Below are 25,662 nucleotides of genomic sequence, written 5' to 3'. Positions count from 1 at the left end.
GTGGGGACCCCTTAACTAGTGGCCACTGCCTTATTGCTTGTTGGCTGGTGCCATGGGGCTTACTGTTTCATCATAATAATGCCCCCGCTCCTTCCGCCCAGAAGAGAAAGAACAATCACCAAGCACCATTTGGACAGCTTGCTTCAATCCTAACTCTTACCTCTCAGCCCCATTAACAGGTAGAACAGTGGGTATCCTCATTCTACACCTCTCACTCACTACTTGGATGAGAACAGTCACTACTGGATCCCCAGGAGTCTCTCAGATCTTCCAACCAGGCCTGCAAAGAGGCTATTGTACTTTCCTCTTCCTGAAAGCCATATCTCTGTCAGCATCTTGTCCTCATTGCCAGAACTTCCAACAACTGTGAAAAGCCTGAGATGTTATGTCACTTCTAAACTAGTAAGTTTGCCTGCTACTGTTCCATGGGTACTGACAAAAAAACATGAGACTCCTGGGTCAGAGACAAAGGTCTTTATTACCCTTGGCCCAGCAGGTAGCATGAGCTTCATATTTGCATTAGTTCTCCTTGCTTCTAAGTTCCACTGGGTGATACGGAGCAGCCAATCTGGATGCTCTGCATAACAGTAAGTTTGTGTCATGGTTGAGAACCCTGGGATTAGGAAACCCTAGTATTTTAAAGAGCGTTTACTTGAGACACAGATATCTTAATAGTCTGACCATTTTACGTAGTTCTTTCCCAGACTTCCTTTTTACTGCTTTTCCAATACTGTTTTTCGTTTAAGTGCCTGAAAGGTGGTCAACCTGTTAAGATGCTGCCCATGAGTCAATGTAGATGTGTACCTCAGGCAATATCTCCTTCCAAGCAAAGTGTACAACTAGATATGCTGCTTCAAGTTCTGCCCGCTGGAGAGATTTTCTTTCATTAGTGACTTTGAAGCCTCCACTGAGTGAGGTTCACTGTAGTGGAGAGGCCATTCTCATTCATCTGGGGCTGAGGTAGCATGCAAATCCAGGCCCATGCTCTTTCTTCCTCCATTAACTGTTCATAGGGAATTCCTCATTAGGCTGTCAGTGTAGGGCGAGGGAGAGGTGGAAGAGTAGTTGGAATTACAAAGTCCCCTGCTTATGCAGCATACTTGTGTATTCTGGACCTGTTCAGATCCAGTTTTGTATATTCCACTTCTGTTTTTTTTTTTTTTTTTTTTTTTGAGACGGAGTCTCTCTCTGTCGCCCAGGCTGGAGTGCAGTGGCCGGATCTCAGCTCACTGCAAGCTCCGCCTCCTGGGTTTACACCATTCTCCTGCCTCAGCCTCCCGAGTAGCTGGGACTACAGGCGCCCGCCACCTCGCCCGGCTAGTTTTTTTTTTTTTGTATTTTTTAGTAGAGACGGGGTTTCACCGTGTTAGCCAGGATGGTCTCGATCTCCTGACCTTGTGATCCGCCCGTCTCGGCCTCCCAAAGTGCTAGGATTACAGGCTTGAGCCACCGCGCCCGGCTCCACTTCTGTTTTATAATGAATTCCTGCTAGGCAATTCAGTTTTATATTTGGTGGTTCAGGTGACACCCAGTTCATGATGGACAGTTCGTGTTGCATCATAATTTGGTGTCCCGAGGCAGACATTCAATTTCTACCAGCTCTCAGAAGCAACCCAGCAATTGCTTTACAAATGGCGAAAGGTTGTCAGCACAAGTGGACATCAGCTTATTGCAAATCTCTGGGGGGATCTCAAAGACTTCCAAGGAGGAAAAAAATCCATCTAAATTTGATTACAAAGAAATGCAAGAGACTCCAGGCCTAAATTTGTTTTGTATAAAGGTAAAAATGGTAGATTTATTACAATATTCCCTCTGGTGATTCTATCAAATGCTTCTCTTCTCCAAAATCAGATCTCATATTCAGAATTTTTGGAGACCATTAGAATGATTTTGTTTTTGCTTATTTTTTATTTTTTTGCACCCATAGTTTTTGGGCTCCTTAAGTAGATGCTTGGTAGCACCACGCTTGTGTAGTCTATTATATGGCACACGTGAACAAAGAAAGGGCAAAAGGAATTATCAGGCGTGGCTGGCTTGCTGTATGAGAACAGAGTTATTCAATGATATTGTACAGGTTTTCCTCTATCAGGCCTTAGGGGAAAGGGGGCAGCTCAGTTCCCCTTGTGGGGGGCATTAGTAAATAGTTGGATTGATTTATACAAGCAAAGTGTTGTTCACCTACATATTCTTTAGTGACTATGTATAACTTTATAGGATGTTCATCTAGCATGTTCATAAGTAAGGGCTTATTTGATGGTCTGTAAGTGATTTCCAGAAGACACTATCTCTCAGTTTGCAATATCCTTGTCTGTTAATAGTAATAGGGGCACACACTTTATGGAACAAATTTTAAAATTTGAAAACCTCGAGATTTATCAATGTTTTCACTGCCTTTAATTTCTTACAAAATTAAAGGAGGGTAATAAAACACTAATGGAACTTAAAAGCTGGCCAAGAGTTATGGCAGTTTATTCATTCGAAGTACAGTGACCAGATGTTCTGTCCATAAGTATAATGAACAGGACTGTTATAACAAATATAAGGCTAGTACTATTTTCAAATGAAATATGAATGAGTAGGTTCATGAGATGTCTGGTTACTAATGGCCATGCACTGGTGAGACATCCATGTGATGGATAATGTTGTGTTAAATTATTATAAAGCATTAAGGATGATTCATTCAGAGGTTTAAGAAGCCCTGACTTAATGGATGAGAATCAAATTTAATTCCAAAAAGATATAGTTTGAACTTTACTGAGAGGGGTCTAATCCTGTTAAGCTATTAGTAAGGCCTCTGTTTAAGATATATGTCTTTTACAATAAGGAAATATTGCCCCCACCCATTTAAACATCTCTTTGCTATTAATCTCTGTTTTTCCTTAGACATTGGGACTAACAACAAATTCACCTTTTCTTTGTTTCTTTCTTTTTAAATTAATACGTATTGTTAATTTCAATAGCTTTTGGGGTACAAGTGGTTTTTAGTTACACAGAAGAATTGTACGGTGCTGAAATCTGAGAATTTAGTGCACCTGTCACCTGAGTAGTGTACATTATACCTAATATGTAGCTTTTTATTCCTCACCCCTTTCTGCCCTTCCTGGTTCTGAGTCTCCAATGTCCATTAGACTTACTCTGTATGCCTTTGCATACCCATAGCTTAGCTCTCACTTATAAGTGAGAATGTGTGGTATTTGGTTTTCCATTCCTAAGTTACTTCACTTAGAATAATGGCCTCTGACTCCAAGCTGCTGCAAAAGGTGTTATTTCATTCTTTTTTATGACTGAGTAGTATTCCCTGGTGTACATATGTATCACATTTTAAAAATCCTCTCATTGTTTGATGGGCACCTGGGTTGTTTCCATATCTTTGTAGTTGTGAATTGTGCTGCAGTAAACATACATGTCCAAGTGTCTTTTTGATATATTGACTTCTTTTCCTTTGGGTAGAAAACCAGTAGTGTGATTGCCAAAGTGAAAGGCAGATCTACTTTCAGTTCTTTGATAAATCTCCATAGTTTTCCGTAATGGTTGTACTCATTTACATTCCCACCAGAAGTGACTAAGCATTCTCTTTTCACCATATCCATGCCAACATCTATTCTTTTTCGACTTTTTAATAACGGCTATTCTTGGCTGGGCTTGGTGGCTCACGCCTGTAATCTCAGCACTCTGGGAGGCCGAGGTGGATAAATCACTTGAGTTCAGGAGTTTGAGACCATCCTGGCCAGCATGGTGAAACCCCATCTCTACTAAAAATACAGAAATTAGCTGGGTGTGGTGATGGGTGCCTGTTATCTCAGCTACTTGGGATGCTGAGGCAGGAGAATCACTTGAATCTGGGAGGCGGAGGTTGCAGTGAGCGGGAGATTATGCCCACTGCACTCCGCCTGGGCAACAGAACAAGAATCGGGCCTCAAAAAAAAAAAAAAAAAAAAAAAAAGGTGGAGTGGTATCTCACTGTGGTTTTAATTTGCATTTCCCTGATGATTAACAGTGTTGAGCTTTTTTTTTTTCATGTTTGTTAGCCATTTGTATGCCTTCTTATGATTGAGTTCCTTGTAAATTCCTTGTAGATATTAGGCCTTTGTTGGATGTATAGTTTGCAAATGTTTTCTCCAATTATGTAGGTTTACTCTGATGATTATTTCTTTTGCTGTGCAGGAGCTTTTTAGTTTAATTAGGTCTCATTTATTTATTTTGTTTTTGTTGCATTTGCTTTTGGGGTCTTTGTCATAAATTCTTTACCTAGGTCAATGTCAAGAAAAGTTTTTCCTAGGTTATCTTCCAGATTTAAGTCTTTGATCCATCTTGAGCTAATTTTTGTATATAGTGAGAGATAGGGATGCAGTTTCATTCTTCTACATGTGGCGATCCGATTTTCCCAGCACCATTTATTGAATATAGTGTCCTTTCCCTAATTTATGTTTTTGTCTGCTTTGTCAAAGGTTACTTGGTTGTAAGTATTTGGCTTTATTTCTGGGTTCTCTATTCTTTTCCACTGGTCTATGTATCTACTTTTATATTATATGGTAATTTTTATTTATTAAACTGGGTGCTGACTACATAGGTGTTTATTATTATCCTTTTTTTTAACAGATCTGAAATTTTTTTAAAAAACGTGATTCTGTGTAGTGCTGCAAACTTTACTAGGAGATTTGAAAGTTATACTATTCAAATGTTCAAGCTAATTGAACATTTGAATAGCACTTAAATTTGCAAATCATTTTTTGTTATTTAATTCAATCAACAATGCACATAATTTTGATTATTGGTTGTAGAGAAATCTGCTGACTTGCTTGATAAAATAACAAGTTTGCCAATACAGATATTCCTCAACTTATAATGGGATTATGTCCCAATAAATCCATCATAAATTGAAAATATCTCAAGTCAAAAATGCACTGAACATTATAGTTTAGCCTAGCTAAAAGTACTCAGAACTCTTACATTAGCCTACAAATGGGCAAACCCATCTAACACAAAGCCTATTTTATAAAAAAGTGTTGATATCTCATGTAATTTGTTGACTACTGTACTGAAAGTAAAAACCAGAAAGGTTATATGGGTATTTGAAGTGCGGTTTCTACTGAATGTGTATTGCCTTTGCACCCTCATAAAGTTAAAAAATGTTAAATTGTTAAGTCTGGCACTGTCTTTATAGTGAAACGTCACGTAAGCTATGTAGCGTGGCTCCAGGTACCAATTATCCAACTTGTATCTTGGTTTCCCCATTTGCCTTATCCACAGGCATCTTCATTCTGACCCAACAGTGGACTCATCATTACTTTCCGCTTACTTTTCCATAGCATGGTTAAGACCTTCCCTTCAGGAAAAACTTTACTCTTACCTAAAGGGATGAAGTTTTTCCTTGGAACCTCAATAGGCCTACCACATAAGAATTCAGTTTTACAAGCTCCACATAGGAGCAACACATCACAGGCAGGAGGGCAGGAGGGGTTGTTGTTTTATCATTTGGCCCCTCAATCACTGCAAGGTAATAAGTAGGCCAAAATAATAGTGTAGATGGCTGTAGGGTCCCTGAAATAAACTGATGAAGAAAAGTGGTCATTAAGATTTGCCAGGTTTCCCATCATTTGCAACATGTCACTCCAAGCTCAGCAATTGGATGTGTGTCAAATGGCTAATGGGATGATATCTCAATTTTAACTTCACTATCACTATCCCAGTCTGGAATAAGGATTTGGTAGACAAATAAGAACCTTCTTCATATGTTGCCATGTCTGTACCTGAACCATACTCTTCACTCGCTTTTAAACACTGGACTTGGTGTTTGTGAGTAACAATGGAATTGGGCTAAGGTGAGTTTTGACCAGTGAATTAAGCAGCTAGGGCCTTTTTCATACAAGGTCTAGGATAGAGAATAATCCCAACAGTATGTCCATACTGACCACTTTTGCAGATGGTCCATATAAGGTAATTCAACAGTAGCAAAACCATTGACAATTTCTTACCTCTGGGCTACACTTTCTGGAGTTCATTGGCATCACTACATGATATAAATTAATAATTTCTAAATTATCTGAATAATTATCTATGACTCACTGTAAATAGAGTCACTTCATGATTTAATATACTATATTGTATTTTAATGAACCATATTAATTCATTTGTGTGTGTGTATATATATATATATAAAATATACCTATATAAACATCATCTTTAAAAGGGCATCCTCTGGGCAAAAGACAATGTAAATGAAGTGAGGGAAGAATAATGTGGTGTATGGTCAGTCTTAGTACTTTTTGTTCTTTTAGAGATAGGGTCTTGCTCTGTCACTCAGACTGGGGTGCAGTGGTGTGATACTGCAACCTTGAACTCCTAGGCTCAAGCGACCCTCCCATCTCAGCCTCCTGAGTAGCTGAGACTATAGGCATGCACCACTTTACCCAGCTAATTTAAAAAGTTTTTGGGGGGCTAGGCACGGTGGCTAATGCCTGTAATCCCAGCACTTTGGGAGCCCAAGGCAGGTGGATTACTTGAGGTCAGGAGTTCAAGACCAGCCTGGCCAACCTGGTGAAACTCCATCTCTACTAAAGATACAAAAATTAGCCGGGTGTGGTGGTGCGCACCTGTAATCCCAGTTACTCGGGAGGGTGAGGGAGGAGAATAGCTGGAACCCAGGAGGCAGAGGTTGCAGTGAGCCGAGATTGTGCCACTGAGCTCCAGCCTGGGTGACAGAGCGAGACTCCATCTCAAAAAAAATTTTTTTTTTGTTTTTTCTTTTGTAGAGATGGGGTCTCATTATGTTGCCCAGGCTGTCGGTCTTAGTATTTATTTTCATTTTGACTTTTTGTTAGTGTTTGGTTTCTTTTGAGTTTCTAGAATAGTATTGGGACTCACTGGGGGTTGTCAAAGTTATTTTTTACACCAATAAATGATGAACCCAACAAGGTAATGCACCAGAGATTAGATCCAGATATCTGTGACATTATGGGCTGAGGGGGTCTTAGGAAATTTTTGGAAGGATGTAACTGAGTACTTTGCATTGAATTTTGGGAAGTCTGTTGCATTCTCTTAATTCACCCAACAGTATCAGCCAAATGATAAACAAAACTTGAAGTTCTTACCTGAAATATGAATGAGAGAGCTATGCTGTGCTTACATTTCTACATAACTTGCCTTCTTTCCACATGCCTGTTTTTTGTTTTGTTTTGTTTTTAAACTAAACTGGTTGAAACTGAATCAGCCAGGGATTTTAAGCTTTCTTCTGGTCCCAAGTTTAAACTGAGTTTCCAGTCTTTGGTGCCTAGTGCTAATTGGATGGCGGTGGGGTGTTTACGAGGGTGGGGCAGGGACCGTTGGCACAATCCATCCTGTTTCCACAGCAGATACCTCCCATTTCCTGTTTATTTTTTTAACGTTCTATATAGAAATAGTTTGTACAACTTTGAATTAAAAAAAAAAAGAGTTTCAGGGTGGAAAAAAACAAGCCATCTGCAAGCCCTAGTGAGGCAGAAATCCACGCTAGTCTGGGCAGCCTGTGGCTTTGTCTGAAAAGGGACCTTACACACTCAGAGCTTCTGTTCCTGGTATCCTCAAAGCCTTGGCTGACCTTGACTCCCTGGCACAACTGGCTCCCCTGGAAAGGTGGCTTGGGATTTGTGAGTTCAAGACTCTCAGTTTTGCACTAGGAGATTGGGGTTAGGAAGAGTATGCAGTTTAAATCTCTGTTCTGTTCACCAGACTTCATGAAAGCAGTGGTGGTTCTGTCTTAACTCTTTTTGGCTGCTTTGCCTCCAGTGTCTCCACACTGATAATGTTGCTCTTGTGATGAATGATAATGGACTGACATGGACGTGTAAGAGAATAAGAATAGTAACAGTCATAGTGCTTGCATGGGATCTTCTGTTTTTTTCAAAGCATATTCACACAATTCTTCATTTGCCCCTTTCTGAAACCATCTGAAGAAATGTGACAGAAGAGAATGGGACCCAGTAACAAAACTAACATTGATAAATTATTTATGAAGTGTCAGGTATTAAGCTAAGCTATTTATATACACTATTGACAACACTTTATGTACATATATATTTACATACATTTTGTAATAACTGTGTAAGATAGGTACTGTTACCTACCTCTGCTTTACACAAAAGGAAATCAATGACAAAAAGTCGATTAATTGGGCCAAGGAGACATAGCTTATAAGTGTTGGGCTGGGATTAAAACCTGGTCTGCCATCTGCAGAATCCAGTGTTTAACCACTAGCGAGTGGAATCTAGGGTAAAGGGCACCTGTGTGGTATTATAACTCAGGTTAGAATCCAATTCTTTACCTTAGAACCTGGGTGTCCTGACTTTTATCCAATGCTTCTTTCTTGCTTTTTTCATTTTTTTATTGTGAAATATGTCATACACAGACTATACTGGATGAACACACAGACTATATTTGTTGAACCATGTGAAATTGTCAATATTTGCTCAGATTTGGCACATAACAATAGTAACTTCAATGATTTAATACTATATTGTATTTTTAATGAACTATTTATTCATTCATATTGGATATGTATACATATATATATATATATATTTATATATATATTTTTCTTTTTTTTTTTTTTTTTTTTTTTTGGATGGAAGTCGCTGTTGTCACCAGCTGAAGTGCAGTGCATGGATCTCGGTTCTCTACAACTCCACTTCCGGTTAAGGAGATTCTTGTGTTCTGTCTCCTGAGTAGCTGGGATTACTGGCATGTTGCCGCATGTCTGGCTAATTTTGGTATTTTAGTAGGACAGGGTTTCACCTGTTGCAGGCAGGTCTCAAACTCCTGACCTTAAGTGATCCTAGCCTGGCCACTCCCAAGTGTGGGATTATAGGCTTGAGCCCCCGCCCAGCCATTCATTCAATATTTAATGAACTAATGAACTTACTATATCTTAGTTTAATGAACTAAAGTTAAGCCCAAACCCTAATATAACCGCCACAGTTTAAGAGTAGGCATTGCCTCTATGTGCCCTCTCCTCCTTCCCTCTGTAGATTAATTCTATGCTGGACTTTTGTGATTATAATTTCTTTTCTTTGTAGTTTACAACTGTGTTGGCATCCTTTTGTTGTTTATGTCTTTATTAAATGGATTATACTGCAGTGTTCTTTTTCAGTTGATTTTCTCCTTCAATATTGGTTTATGAGATTTTTCCAGACCTGATGCATGCATTTATAGTTTTATTAATTTTAATAATTTTTTATTTCATATTTTTGGGGGTACAAGTGTTTTTTAGTTACATGGATGAATGTAGAGTGGTGAAGTCTGGCTTTAATGTATCATCACCCAAATTAGTGTACATTGTACCATAGATAATTTTTCATCCCTTTTCTCATCCCTTGATTCCCCTCTTCTGAGTCTCAATGTCACATTTTACCACTTTCTTTGATTTCCAGTCCATACATGGGATGTTTGTTTGTGTTCTATGGATTTCTTTCAGGGGGTGTTTTGTGGTTCTCCTTGTAGGATCTTTCACCTTTTGGTTAGGTGTATTCCATAGTTATTTTATTTTTTTTTGGTTAGTACTGGTAATGGGATTGAGTTCATGATACGATCTCAGCTTGGTTGTGGTTGGTGTTAGCAGTGCTTATTGATTTGGTGTACATTAATTTTTGTACCTGAAGACTTTGGATGAATTCATTTTCAAATCTAGCGATATTTTAAACAGAAAAGTAGATCTACACTTGGATCCAGCACCCACTACTGGGATTACTAACTTCCTTCTCCAGTAGGAAGGAAAAGGAGTCATATTAAAAAAGAGACCTCACGTATGTTTATTGCAACAAATTCATAGATTGTAAAGATTAGGGAATCACCCATAGTGCCCATCAAACCAATGAGTGGATAAAGAAAATGTGTTATACATGCCACACAATATACTGAGCTATAAAACGAATGAAGTACTGTCTTTTGCAAAAAACTTGGATGGAATTGGAGGCACTATCCTAAGTGGAGTTAACTCAGGAATAGAAACCAAATACTGCATGCTCTCACCTTTTTAAGTAGGGAGCTAGCCATTGGGTAGCCTTTATTAGGTTTTTTTTTTTTTTTTTTTTTTTTTTTCTTTTGAGATGGAGTCTTGCTCTATTGCCAGGCTGGAGTGCAGTGGCACGATCTCGGCTCACTGCAACCTCCACCTCCCGGGTTCAAGCAATTCTTCTGCCTTAGCCTCCTGAGTAGCTGGGACTACAGGCATGTGCCATCATGCCTGGCTAATTTTTGTATTTTTAGTAGGCACGAGGTTTCACCATGTTGGCCAGGATGGTCTTGATCTCTTGACCTTGTGATCCGCCCACCTTGGCCTCCCAAAGTGCTGGGATTACAGGTATGAGCCACTATGCCCGGCCTATAGATTTTATTGTTGTTGTATGATATTCCGTTCTGTGAATAAATCACAGCGTACTTATTCATTCTACTGTTGAAGAGCACTTTGGTTGTTTCTGGGTTTTAGCTAATTAGCACAACACTCCTGTGAACATTCCTACATGTGTCTCCTGGCGCAGATTGCAGAAATCCCTCCAAGTCTAGTGTACATATTTACAGGTAGATTTACTGAGTGGAAGAAAAAGCTAAACCGTTTACACTAAATGACTCTGCACCCAACAGGTACCAAGTTTCCATTGCTCCATGTCCTCTCTTATACTTGGCGTTATTAGATTTTAATGCGTTTATCATCTAGGGGTGTGTAGTGATCCTTCGCTGTGATTTTAATGTACATTTCCTGGATTATTAAAGAGGGTGAACAGTTTTACGTATCTTCAGTGATCATTTGGATTTCTTCTTTACCCTTTGGGAAATGCTGCTTGTGTGTGTGTGTGTGTGTGTGTGTGTTCACAGGAATTCATTAAATGTTTCTGGATATTAGTCCTTTGTCAGTTACATATATTGTAAATATCTGCTCCCAGTTGTGGCTTGGTTTTTACTTTCTTTATGGTTTCTTTAAGTAAAAGGATTTTCAAAAATTTAATGTATGGGTATGATTAGTACTTCTTATTTCTTGTTTAAGAAATCCTCTTTTATGCCAAGGTCATGAAGATATTCTCCTATAATACCTTTTAAAATCTTTGTATTTTTGTCTCTTACATTGAGGTCTTTCATACTCCTAGAGTTGAGTTTTGTGTATAGTGTCAGGTAGTGGGAGGAGGTCTAGTGTTCCAGTGTGATTTATTTTTAAAAATCCTTTGTTTTCCTACTGATACACATTACTATCTTTGTTATGTATCAGTTTTCCATGACTTTTTCCAGTGGGGTAATCACTGTCCCCTGTTCATATTTGAGAACAGTTGAATGATTAACTTTGTGTACTTGCTCTCTCTTCTTCTCCGTTTATTGTTTCTATGTGGTTATTTTACAGATGTAGTATCATGAAAACACTATAGTGTAATCAGTATTATCTCTTAACTTCCTTGATTTAACTACCATTCATGACTTGTAAGCCCCCTTGGATGCTGTGTCCCCATCGGTGGCCTCATACCAAGTCATGCAAATCAGAGCTGAGTGGTTGGTAACTGTTGTGAATAGTTGACTCTCAGGCTTTGATACCTGGGGAGAAGAAGGAGAAAATTCAAGTCACTAAGCAAATAATATGGGCAGTGAACTAAAGGAGTAGTGTCTGCGGAAGTTGTGTACTAACCTGGAAGCAAGAGGATCTCCGTCCTTTCTTTAACTATTTTATGTGTGACCCTGTTCTCAGTTTTCTTATTTGTTGGGCTACATGAGCTACACTATCTCTTTCACTTCTAAAATTCAAATGAGACTCTGTCACCATCTTTTTGTGTGACTATATGTATCTAAATATCTTTTTGGTTTTCCTTTCCATAGCTCCAGTTTCTCTTACAGATACTGTTTAGAGTGAGTACTAAGTAAATATTTGATTTCTTCCTGCTTTGGGTAGAACAGCGCTGATGTATCTAAGGAGGAAATGGAAAAGAGGACTCTTAGTTGATGAGAGTAGATGAGAAGTTTATGAGAAAGGGCAAAGAGCCACCCAGGCTGTCCCTGGGGTCACTTTGAAGCTTAAAACAATACATCTTCTTTGTACCTGTTTCCTCCACTAACAAATGAGAATATCAATAGCTACCTCACTTTATAAACGTATTGGGAAGATCACATCAGATAGTATAGCTGTAAATAGTAAAGTATTTTTAAAATGGAAATAACTGTATAGGCATTCACCAGGCATCCACTCTGGTCCTGTCAAAACAAATAAAATATGATCCCAGTCCTCAAGGATTTCACAGTCCAGAACTTCTTTAGAGACAACATGGTATCATGGGAGGAATACTGGAGTAGATGCAAGAAGGCTTGTTTCCTGATAGTGTACTTGTGTGTGATCTTGGCTAAGTCTTCTAACTTCCCTGAACCTGAGCTTTATAATTTGTATGATGAGGAACAGGAAAGATAAACTGGACAGCTGGTAATATCTGTTCTAAAGTTCTGATTCTGTGCCCCCGGACAAACACAGCTATTCCTTGTCATTTTTGCCTCCTTAGTAGATAGGTTGTAAGAGTCAAGTAAGATGTGTGTGAAAGGACTTTGAAACCTTAAGAAGCTATTCAAATGAGATGTGATTATTACTATCACCACCGCACTCTTCCCCCAGATTTGAATGGATTGCAAAACTGGATACCTAATTTGTGGGGCCTACTGCAAGATGAAAACAAGACCTCTTGTCTATTGCAAGACGAAAACAAGACCTTTGCCTATTGCAAGATGAAAGCAAGTCCCCTGTTAAAAAATTATTTAGAATTTAAAAACAACAACGGCAGAGCATTAAATCAAATGTGAGACCTTGAGTGACTATGCAGGTCACAAGTCCATAAATCCAGCCTTGATAATTTTGTTTCCAGATTGTAATTTTCCAGGCACCTAGCATGTTTGCTATCCTTACATTTCTTTCTCCCTTTCTTTCTTTCTTTCTTTCTTTCTTTCTTTCTTTCTTTCTTTCTTTCTTTCTTTCTTTCTTTCTTTCTTTCTTTCTCTCTCTCTCTCTTTCTTTCTTTCTTTCTTTTTCTTTCTTTCTTCTTTCTTTCCTTTCTTTCTTTTCTTCTTTCTTTCTCTCTCTCTCTTTCTTTTCTTTCTTTCCTTCCTTCTTTCTTTCTTTCTCTCTTTCTTTCTTTTTCTTTCTTTCCTTCCTTCTCTCTCTCTCTCTCCCCCACTCTCTCTTTCTTTCTTTCCTTCCNTTCTTTCTTTCTTTCTTTCTTTCTTTCTTTTCTTTCTCTCTTTCTCTCTTTCTCTCTTTCTTTTCTTTCTTTCTTTCTCAGAGTCTCACTGTGTCACCCAGGCTGGAATGCACTGGCCCAATCTCAGTTCACTGCAACCTCTGCCTCCCAGGTTCAAGTGATTCTTCTGCTTTGGCCTCCTGAGTACTTGGGATTACAGGTGCATGACACCACACCTGGCTAATTTTTGTATTTTTAGTAGAGACAGGTTTTCACCATGTTGGCCAGGCTGGTCTTGAACTCCTGACCTCAGGTGATCCACCTGCCTCAGCCTCCCAAAGTGCTGGGATGGCAGGCAAGAGCCACCATGTCTGGCCTGTCCTTGCATTTCTTGATGGTTTACAGGATTATGACTTCTGCTTCTGTCTTTTCACTCACCCAGTGCAATACAAAAGGATCAATCATGCAAGTTATTACCAATTTAGTAAAAAATGAGGAAATTCACTGAATAAGGTATGTTTTTTTGAGTCAGCATCTCACTCTGTCGCCTAGGCTGGAGTGCAGTGGTGTGATCTTGGCTCACTGCAACCTCTGTCTCCCAGGTTCAAGTGATTCTCATACGTCAGCTCCCGAGTAGCTGGGACTACAGGTGTGTGCCACCACGCTTGGCTAATTTTTATATTTTTAGTAGAGATGGGGTTTCACCATGTTGGCCAGACTGGTCTCGAACTCCTGACCTCAAGTGATCCACCCACCTCAGCCTCCCAAAGTGCTGGGATTACAGGCATGAGCCACCATGCCCACCTAGAATAAGATATTATATACCAAAATGTAAATAATCTTAGTTTTAGTGATTTTGGTCTACTTTCATGATAGGGCCTCTTGACACGGTTGATATCAAAGTGCTGCCTTGAATGGTTTTATGCGGTCCCTTGCACTTTCCCATTGGTGTCTCCTAATTTTTTACTCTGTTGCTCTTTGTCCTTTACTCAGGACATGCTCCATAGCCATCCACCAGTGCCAGCCCATCTTTGAATGCTATACTCAATTCTCTTGGCCTTTGCTTCTGCTTTAAAGCTGGCAGGCTTCTTTTACTTATATCAGCTTTGTGTTTGAACCTCAAATGCTCAGGAATAATTCCTTTTAAACATTTCCTGCCACCTTTCTTCGATACTAATGTAGTTCTCAGTTACAGTGTATGGGGGATTACCCATATAAAGCCTCAGTGCTTCAAAGTGAGGAATAACTGTGTAGTAAATAGATCTGGCCAAGGATGAAATGACTGTTAGACAAGACAGTCGCTTATCACTGAATGTTGTCTAGCTAGGCTGGGTAACTACCCATCAGACTTGTTACAGAGGCATTTAAACAGGGGATGGGAGTTTAAGGTGGTCTTAAGAGCTTTCCAACACTAAAAATGTTGTGATTCTGTGTTAGCAAATTTACTAGCAGACTGACTGCTCTTCTACTTTTATGAGTCTCTTAAACTGAAAATGGGCATGAGGAATCTTTTTGGGATGGTGAAATGTTCTAATATTAGATTGTAGTGATGGTTGCCCAACTCAGTAAATTTACTAAATATCAGAATACTTCACACCAATGATTTCATGGTATGTAAATTATGTCTCAATACATCTGTTTTTAGAAAGTCTTTTAAGACTATAACTGCCATATTTTGATAACCATTATTTATTTTAAAACATACATTATGTATTTTTAAAGTGTATGCTAATAATTTATACACTTTTGAGAGGCTAGATATTCAAATAAGAATAAATTTAATCCCTGGAAAATCATCTAGAATATATTAAAATGATGCACACTTAAAGAAACATGGATGTAAATCACTACCAAAGCTGTTGCCCTATTTTAAAATTATTTATTTATTTTTTTAAAAATTTACATGCAGTAAAACTTATTCTTCATGATATATAGTTTCATGGATTTTTGTGAATGCATATAGTCCCGTAACCACCCTCACAATCAAGATGCCGAACAGTTTCATCACCCTCAAAAATTCCCTTGTGCTACCAATTTGTAGTTAACCTCTCTCCCCACCTGCAACTCTGGCAACCACTGATGAGTTCTCTGTCATTATAGTTTTACCTTTTCAATGACATTATACAATATATACAGTTTGAAGAGATTTTCAAACTTAAAACTTATTCATTTTAATAGTTGAATTATGAAAATAATGGCTATTTTGGGGTTGGAGGGATTTCCCTGCTGGTAACTAGTCAGATGAAGAAGAGTGAAGTAGTCGGAGGAGTATAAGACTAGCCTGAATTCAGTCACACTTGTAGAATCACAGGTGGTTAGACTTGGAAGGGTTTTTGGAGTCACTTAGCTAACATCCCAATATGAAGAAACTGAGGTCCAGAGGGAAGAGTGAATCTCAAACTTGCACAACTAGTGTGGAGCTGGCCTAGCACTAAATTTCTCAATAGTCAACTTCAGTATGCTTTCAACTACTATATGCCCTGATTCGTACTATCAGTTTTGCCTGACTCTGAATCCTAGCACAAATTCTTCCCCTTTGTAATTCCTCTGCCACATCCGATTGCTGATGATGAAAACAATACTTGATATACATCACTAGCACTGGCAAAAAGGACAATTTCTGAACTATCATCTCATTAAGTTATTATTCCTGACTCTTTGCAACATGAAACCATAACTCATTTGCTACTATTTATTGGATGGGTGTTCATTCTGTTATAGGCAAAACGCCCAAGAGAAAATACACAATCCAGAATTAAGTCATTTTAAAAGGCAAGAGCTGGAAAGACCATTAGAAATAACTTGAGGTGGTTTTTAGGCATTCTTCAGCATCTCCAAAGTTTCCATTGGGAGCATCTCAGGAGAGGGGTAAGGAAAAGGCTCAGTGGTAGCTGTGCCACCTCCTCCGATAAAACCATTTATGATCACTTTCATTCTTCCTGAAAGGCTTCCTCTAACATTTCTTACAGTGCTGATATGCTTGTGGTGAATTCTTTCAGCTTCTGCATGTCTGCAAAAGTCTTTATTTTACCTTTATTTTTTAAGGCTATTTTCACTAAGTATAGGATTTTATGTTGACAGGTGTGTGTGTGTGTGTGTGTGTGTGTTTGTGTGTGTGTGTTCCCCTCCTTGCTTTCAAGATGCTGCTCCAGTGTCTTCTGGCTTGCATTGAGAAGTCTTTTTTTTTTTTCCCCAAGACTGAGTTTTGATTTTGTCACCCAGGCTGGAGTGCAATGGCATGATCTCGGCTCACTGCAAGTGATTCTCTGGCCTAAGTGATTCTCAGGCCTAAGCCTCCCTAGCAGCTGGGATTACAAGTGCCCTTCACCATGCCCGGCTAATTTTTGTATTTTTAGTAGAGATGGAGTTTCGCCATGTTGGCCAGGCTGGCCTCAAACTCCTGACTTCAGGTGATCCACCCACCTTGGCCTTCCAAAGTGCTGGGATTACAGTCGTGAGCCACTGCGCCTGGCCAGGAAGTCTACTTTCATTTTTACCTTTCTTCCTTTGTACATATTGTGTCTCTTTTCTCTGTCTGCTTTTAAGTTTTTGTTTCTATTAATGGTTTTAAGTAATTTGATTATGATGCACCTTGGCATACTTTTCTTAAATTTCTTATGGTTGGGATTTAATGAGCTTCTTGGATATAAGAATTTATAGTTTTATCAAATTTGGAATATTTGGTTATTATTTCAATTTTTTCCTCCCCTCCTTCTACTTAAAAAATTAAAAGAAATTTTAAATTGAAGCAGCCATGAAAGTACATGTCAGGCCTTTTGTTTTGGGAAGCTTGATTGATTGGTGACTCCAGCAGCTGTTCTCTGACTCTGCCATTGTATTTCCACTGAAGCCAGACTTCAATGGGCTGCTCCTAACCAATGATTGAATGTGGTACAAATGTGATTGCAGACCTTTTTCTGCAAGATGCAGACTCTTCTGATGGGTGACTTTGACTTGAGGACTGCCCATCAGCCGGGCTGACACTTTTCCTTTCTTTTTTTGAGTCAGAGTCTGACTCTGTCACCCATGCTGGAGGGCAGTGGAATGATTGGGACTCACTGCAACCTTGATATTCCAGGCTGAAGTGATCCTCCCACCTCAGCACTGCCAGTCCCCACTCACCCTGCCCCACCACCCCTTGAATACCTGGCCCTATAGGCATGTGCCACCATGCCCTGCTAATTTTTTTTTTTTTTTTTTTATTTTAGTAGAGACGAGGTCTCACTATGTAACCCAGGCTGGTCTGGAACTCCTGAGCTCAAGTGATCCTTCTGTCTTGGCCTCCCAAAGTGCTGTGATTACTTACAGGCATGAGCCACTGCACCTGGCCTGAAACTATCTTAGAACAGGGCAGAAGTCTGAGATTATTCTTACTTAATCCTCCTTCCTTTCCTCCCTTTTCCCCAGGAGTCACATCTACATGGTCTAAGGAGTTTCCCTATCATCTCCATCTCTATCTTCTTTTTCCTTCATAGCCATCTCCCCCAATAAATCTTTGGCATCTGCTTCCTGGAGGATCTGAGCTAACACTTTTATTATTGCCATTATTTTATTTTTATTTCCCATTAGTATAAGATTTCACTTAAATAAAAGGTGGCTCACGCCTGTAATCCCAGCACTTTGGAAGGCCAAGGCAGGTGGATCACCAGAGGTCAGGAGTTCGAGACCAGCCTGGCCAACATGTTGAAACTCCGTCTCTACTAAAAAATACAAAAATTAGCCGAGTGTGGTGGTGGGCGCCTGTAATCTCAGCTGCTCGGGAGACTGAGGCAGGACAATTGCTGGAACCCAGGAGGCAGAGGTTGCAATGAGCTGAGATCACGCCATTGGACTCCAGCCTAGGCCGACAATAGCAAGACTCTGTCTTAAAATAATAATAATAATAATAATAATAATAATAATAATAGAAAAGATTCTATATCCAAAAGTGAGAACTGGTGATCTATTTTTTAACCATGTTATGGTTGAGGGACTGAAGCTTTGAGGTCTCTTTTGAATACTGAGTTTACAAACTGAAATCAACCTAAATTATGACAATAGTCAAGTCATAAAGGCTTGTTCTTTTTTCTGGGGTCTTGAGGCCCTGGACCAAAATTCGGCACCAATGTCCTAATCATGACATTACTACTAACTTCTTTTTAGTACATGATAAGCTACTTACCTTCTCTAATCTTATTAAAGGGCTTGGGTTAGCTTATCTATACAGACTTTTTAACTCTAAAATGTAACGTTATAGGTGAGAAAACTTAGACAATTTACCTGACCAACTATCCAAAAATTTGTTAGAGAAAGACTGTATGGATTGGATTTTTTTCTCTAATAGCCAACAAAATGCTCAAGACTTTTTCTTGTATTGAACTGTCTTTGGGAAAATATCCTGATAAACCACTCATGGCAAAAGATGTGGCCATGGATATCAGGAACCAATAGACTTTAAAAAAAAAATGGCTGAATTGTTCTGCATAAGCAAAGGAAGGAAGGAATTTGGTTTTGATCCTAGGAGGGAACAGGAAAGGGAAAGAGGAAGGAGCAAAGCCTTTAGAAGGTATAAAGCTAGAGAGGTAAATGGAGTGAAGATCCCTGAGGACAGAATGAAAAAGGGGCTTTTAAGGTTAGAGATACCCAACATTTAATTGGAAACTTTTTGCTATATTATTGAGGTTTCTGGTGTGTGAAAGTAACATAAACCCAGTTCCAAGAAGCTTATACAAAAAAGGGATCTTAGTGACTCACAGCGTTTGGAAAGATTCCAGGATCGTTTGCTGCATCCAAGGAAGAATTATAGAAACTAAAGTGCAGACACTGTAGAGAAACTTGAATTAACACTGCCAAATTTCTTTCTCTCCCTCACTCCATCCTTTCCTTTCCTATCTTTCTCATCTCTGCTTAACTCTGTTTCCCTTTCCATGTTGACCTCATATTTTTCTATGACAGAAAGGACTTTGCCATGTGGCAAGAGACATGGTTGCAGCCAGACTCAGCTCAGCAACCATAGAGAGCTTTTTTCCTCTAAGTATCCATATAACAATTCCAAGGATGTGTTATAATTGTCTCTGCTTGGATTACATGTCCATCCCTTATCAATGCCAGGAAATAGAGCACCATGATTATCCCACACAGGTAATGGGCCTCTGTTTTTGCCTGGGGGTAAGGGTCTTTCATGAGAAGAAAGGAGGTGGAAATTCTTCATGGGAAGATAAAATAATAGTTGTCACTTTGCGTTGCTTCAGTGTAAACCAATGCCTCTTTCGAAAACATTCAGTAAAACCAGAATGTTCCATCCGTGCAGCAGCCTTGTGTAAATCAGGCTGTTTAGGTGACAATTATGGCAAGGATGCTGGGCCTTGCCTAGGTTTAAGGTGGTAACAAATAAGGAAACATACACAAGCAGTCAAATGACCCGTAATCTGAACTAATTAAACAGAATCAGGAATTTGGAGCCAGAGGTGACCATGGGAGCCATGTCAGGAAAGGCTGTAGAATAGAGGCTTAAGTGCACCTTATATGCCTCTGTGACTGGGAATGGAGCAGAAGTAAAATTGCTGGCTAGTTTTCCCATGGGGTGTATCTTAGGTTCTTCAAAGATTCCTCTGCTGGGAACTTTTAACTGTAATTCCTGTGAGGTAGATGGTGCTTCCTATGTGACTGGCTGGTTTTCACTTCAACTTTCGGGACTGAGCTTCCCTGAGTTGGTTATGATTATTACTGTACAGTGGACTTTCAAACGGACTCCTGGCCACCTCCGACTTGGAAAGTCTATGTGTGGTCTTGGGAAACACTTTTGCATTGTTGTCCTACCATCTGTAGATGGTCAGTCCTCATTCTTTCTCTGCTCTGTGGCCTCAGGCACATCTATCCACAGCCTCTCTTCACATTCCTTATATATGCCAAACTCCAGAGGACACATGTCACTCTGAGTGATCTTCCACTTATGGTACTATTGAAGCTCACTCAGTTGGCTTGAGGTGAAGGGAAAGTCTCCCTTCCTCATGGAAGGGCGCCCCCTGTCCCCATAATAGCACAGCATTCCAATGACTCTTTATGGAGAAATCCCCTCCCCTCCTTCTCTTCAACTTCGACTCCTGATATGGGTGATGTGCCAAGAGCCACACAATCAGCTTTTGATCATCTCCTTTGTCAATCCCTGAAAAAGTGGGCAAACTTTGTAATGTGGGGAGAGCTTAGCATCTATTGTTTTGTTTTGAAAGCAACCACACCAAGGCTAACTGTGATTTTTGGAGCCTGGGCTCAAACTAAACAAGAATCTCATTTTAAATCCTTTTACACATGCATTATATCACTTAATCATTTAGGTATATTGGTCCCATTTTACACACGGGAAAACTGAGGCTTAGAGAGGTCAAGTGATTTGTTCAAGGTCTCATGATAAGTGGCAGAAAAATCTAAACCCAGATTTTTTCTGACTCTGCTCGTTCCACTTTGAAACTGTTAGCTGATTACCAGAGTCCTGAGTCTTGTGGTTCATGCTCTGAGTTGGCACGGGGAATCCTGTTCAAGTGCTGGTACCTCTGACTCACGACTGTGTTCTTAGTCCATTCACCTCTGCACCTAAATTTTCCTTTATGTAAGTTGTGTCACATAAGAATAGTTAATAATACTTTTTTCCCTAACTGCTTCCCAACAGAACTGTGTTGATAATGAGGTTTGGAGGTGGGTGGGTAGGAAAAATTTGTTAGAACTAAAAACATTTAAACACCCACTACTATATGCCAGGCAGGCTCTGTGATAGACTTTTTATAGACACTATTTAATTTAATAAAAGTTGACTAAAAAATATTTAGCAAGTGGTCCAGCGCAGTTGTTGGCCAGTCACAATGATGCTGGCTACTGACTGTCAGACTGTGACAGGGAGACGGCTGGAGGAGGGGAGCAAGGCACACAGGGCCAGCCAGCCAGCAAGGAGCAGCCAGGGTGACTCTCAGAGCGCCCCACGGCAAAGTTCCTGCTCTTTCTAGTTATTTAAACACTTCAGAAGAAAGCAGCCACACCAAGGCTAGCTATTATTATTCTCAGAAGTAGTTATTCTGAAGTTATTTGGATAAGGGTAAACAAGGCTAAGAAGTTTCATTTTTAGGGTTCTGCTTTCAAAGGAACACCGTTTTGCTCCTTTCTCTTGTCTGTCTCTTTCTCATGCCGCCAGTAGACCAATGTCAAAACCTTGCGCTCAAAACCTTACTTCCTGTCCTTGTGGTAGCACTTCCCAATTGAGAAACATTTAAAGCACTGAAAGTAACACTCAAAAGAAGGAAAGAAAGGATAAAAAGGTGGGGGGTAAGATCATGAAGAAGGAAGGTAAAAAGAAGGAAAGAGAAAAAAATAAAATCAAAGAAGGAAGAAACAGTTCAGAGCAGTTTGCAGGTTTAGAAGTCATTTCTGGCTCCCTAACAGTTTTCATCCTCAAAGTGCTTTCGGGCCACCAACATGTTCACCCAATACTGGGCATGACCCAGGAGGGGAGGTAAGAGTGAAAGGTGGAGTTGACAATTACTTGTGGAAAAACCAAGGACAAACAGGAAGAATTAAAACAGGAAATGACTCATGAACAATGGAAGGGGTGCTTCCCTCACTTTTATTGTCCCCTCAGAGAGAAAGAGTTTCCACTAGCTTTGTTTTGGGAGTTTTCTTCAACAACAACTCGAACTCTAACCCTCCTAACCCCTTCTTTGAGGGAGACTCAGTTTTTCCAAAGTTACAACACACTTCTCTGCTCTCTTCTTTCACCCCAACTTCTCATGAAGCATCTTAACACTGAATATTGTGTTCAACATACGCTTTTGAAGAAAACAGAGGAAAATGCAAAGATTTGTAAATGGATTATTTGAAAAAAACCATGGCAGCCGTTTCAAATTTTAGGGATGCTGGTAAAATTCATCTGAGAAGTAGAAGCCTATTGGGTTTAGACAAACTCCTTAACAGGCCACTTTGTTCAGATCTAGGCCCCATAGCATGTTCTGAAAAGGGAGATACTATGAGTAAAAAGAGTTTAAATTGGTCTGTATACTGGAGTGACAGGTGTGTTTCAGTTTTTTCCTGGAGGAATGGGGGAGTGTTGTGCTGGTAAACGTTTAACAATCACCTCTCCAATAACGACAACCAAACAATACAAAGCACCCTGAAACTCGGATTTGCAGCACTTGTCCATTTCTGCGGTAGCATTTCCATCAAGTCACTGAGTTAGGAAAAGACGTGCACCATTATATAGTGTTTCCTCTATGTATGTGCAGTAGATGTAAACCCTCCCAAGATCTTAGAATAGTAAAGGATAGTAAAATAATTAAGAAATGATGCATTTGAGTACTTACTACCTTTTTAAAAAGGTATAATTTATTTAAATATCAGCAGTTAGTTAATGATGGGATGCTTAACAACTAACTTGCAGAAATCCTGACATTTTAGCAATTGACTCATGTGACTAGATTTGGAGGTCTGGAACCTGGAGAGAAGGAGAGTGAGACACAGTAGGCTCCTGAAATTATATGGGAGCAGCAACGTGGATGAGAGGCTACCAGCGGAATATAAGCACTGCTCCCTTCCCACCCATCCAGCAATCCTCACAGATGGAGGTCTCCAGCTGGGTGTGGGAAGGTGCGGGAGGTATTTTATTTAAATGTTGAAGGAAAGGGTGATCTCAGAAGGCTGGAAGACCTAGAAACATTTGGTTTAAACATTTAATATTAAAAATGGTTTTAAATGACTAAGAATGACCCAAAGAGATAAGATTTGATTATTTCATTTGGATATTGGACAAATGAAGAGTGGTTCTAATCACTTGTCCACCCCCATTCCTCCCTTGGCAACAGGGCTGGCATGGCAATATGTACAAAAAGCGAGTCCCAAAAGTTATGCCTGTAAAATTATTATAGAAATTGCCCCAGACTTCCAGAAATTGTAGACATTCAGATTCCCTGACCAGGAGAAACAGTAAGTAAATAAGAGTGAATCTGCTAAGGTGGCCACCACCATTCCTTTGTGCCAAAGCCTGTGGGAGAAGTCCTTGGATGGTCTTTCAGAGCCCACCAACTCTTATTCATGTAGAATCCAGGTTATTGTATTCTCAGACTACAGAAAAAAGGAAACAGCAGGTTACAAAGTACTGGGATTATAAGAGACAGACTCTATGACATAAGAAGTTACTATTATTGTCCTGATAGGGACAACCTAATAAAATACAAACACAATTCATCAAGAAATGGTGAAATAATAGTTATTGCCATCTATTTAAGAAGGGAGATGTTAATAAAATAGTCTAGACAGATTTTCATAAAACTGTTTACAACAAAAGATGTTACTTGAAGAAGTAAACTTTAGTTATCTTAAAAAATGCGTTAATGTAAATCATTTTGTTCCTTAAGGATGCTGGATACATGCAGATTTGCTATCTAATTTTTACACTTGAGTTTTAGAAAGCCATCTGTAACCACTTTCCTAAATTATCAGAGTTGTCTGAATATTAACAGGAAGCTTAAATTATACCTCTGGCTACACTTTTCCACTTACTGTTCTGTTTTCATCTCATTCTCAACTTATTTATAACCAAACTCATAAAGTCACCCAAACTAACTTCCTATCCACACTACCAAGTTTCCATTTTTGCACCATAGTCACCAAGCCTGAAGCTTTGGATTCATCTTTGAACAACCTTCTTATTTCCCATGTGCAATCAGTTTCAATGTTTTGTCAATGCTTCTTTGGTTGCTCTGTTCCTCCATTTTTATTCTCCTGATTAACTTCATATTACCTTACACCCAAGTTATTCCATAGCTCTCTAATTTTAATGGTCTCCAGCTTCCTGGGCTCTTTCTCCAGACTATCTGATTAACACACATCCATTACATTGGCTTTGGAAACCCAAGTCTTTCTATGGTGTGCTGACTGAAAGAGTGAAATTTGCTTTTAGACCTGGATTTTGTTCCAGCTCTACTTCTTTCTCTTGTGGAAACTTGGGCAAGTTATTTAACCTCTAAGCCTCCATTTCTTCAGCTGTAAAATGGAAATAATAATAGTGCCTAAACCACAGAGTTGTTGTGAGGATAAAATGAGGTGATTTTTTTGTATATGATATGATTTAATTTCTTCTTATATTCTTCTATATTTCCCAAATTCCTTTTCATGATGATGTATTACTTTAAAAATATAAATAAAGATATTTATTGGGTACATAGTGATGCATAATGAACAGATCAGGATAATTAGAATATCTGTCATCTTAAATATTTATAATTTGTTTTGGGAATATTCAATATTCTTCTTTTAGCTATTTGAAACTGTATAATATATAGTTGTTAACTGTAATCATCCTACAGTGGTATAGAACACTAGAATTTAGTCTAGCTGTAATTGTGTGTTCTTTAACAAATCTCTCCTTATGCTCACCTTGTCTTACCCTTTCTAGCCTGTAGTATCCTCTGTTCTACTTTTTACTTCTTTGAGATCATCTTTTTTTTTAGCTTCCTCATTTGAATGAAAACATGTAATGTTTAACTTTCTGTTCCCGGCTTATTTCACTTAAAATAATGATCTCTGGTTCTGTCTATGTTGCTGTGAATGACAAGATTTTATTCTTTTTTATGACTGAATAGTATTCCATTGTGTGTATACACCACATTTTCTCTATCCACTTATCTGCTATTGAATACCTAGCTTGATTCCATATCTTGGCTATTGTGAATAGTGCTGCAATAAATGTGGGAGCACAGATGTCTCTTTGATCTACTGATTTCCTTTCTTTTAGATAAATGCCTCGTAGTAGGATTGCAGGATCATAAGGCAGTTCTATTTGTAGCTTTTATTTGTCTTATTTTTTTATTTTTTAGGGATGGTGTCTCACTCTGTCACCCAAGCTGGAGTGCAGTGGTGTGATCATAGCTCACTACAGCCTGGAACTCCTGGGCTCAAGCAATCCTTCCATCTCACCCTCCCAAGTAGTTAGGGCTACAATGCACCACCACACCCAGCTAATTTTGAAAGCTTTTGTAGAGAGGCAGTCTTGCTATGTTGCCCAGGCTGGTCTTAAACTCCTGTCCTCAAGCAATCCTCCTGCCTTGGCCTTCCAAAGTGCTAGGATTTCAGGCACGAGTCATTGTGCCTGGGCTTATTCTATTTGTATTTTCTTTAGGAACCTCCCTGCTGTTCTCCACAGTGGTTGTACTAATTTACATTCCCACCAACAGTATATGAGAGTTCGTTTTTCTCTGCATCCTCTCCAGCATTTATTTTTTGTCTTTTTGATAATAGCCATGCTAAGTGGAGTGAGATGATACCTCACTGTGGTTTTGGCTTGCATTTCCCTGATGGTTAGTGATGGTGAGCATTTAAACACGTATTTGGGCCAGGCACAGTGGCTCACGCCTGTAATCCCAGCACTTTGGGAGGCTGAGGCTGGTGGATAACGAAGTCGGGAGATGGAGACCATCCTGGCCAACATGGTGAAACCCCATACCTACTAAAAATACAAAAATTAGCCTGTTATGGT

The 25,662-nt window shown here is 39.3% G+C and overlaps 1 long non-coding RNA gene across 1 annotated transcript in view; it reads left to right on the top strand.

Moving 5' to 3' along the window:
- The first annotated feature begins 126 nt into the window (after window positions 1–126).
- The window catches only part of LOC108524051 (uncharacterized), a 96,295-nt gene continuing 70,759 nt past the window's right edge, over window positions 127–25,662 (top strand). Inside the window, exon 1 of the long non-coding RNA XR_001883963.1 lies at window positions 127–402. This is a non-coding gene — a long non-coding RNA (uncharacterized LOC108524051). The remainder of the gene's footprint in view (window positions 403–25,662) is intronic.

This window comes from Rhinopithecus bieti, unplaced genomic scaffold (assembly GCF_001698545.2).
Source record: "Rhinopithecus bieti isolate Rb0 unplaced genomic scaffold, ASM169854v2 scaffold_77291, whole genome shotgun sequence".
NCBI classification, from domain to species: Eukaryota; Metazoa; Chordata; class Mammalia; order Primates; family Cercopithecidae; genus Rhinopithecus; species Rhinopithecus bieti.
Note: the sequence above shows the minus strand (reverse complement) of the source record. Positions and strands in the feature narration are given on the sequence as shown.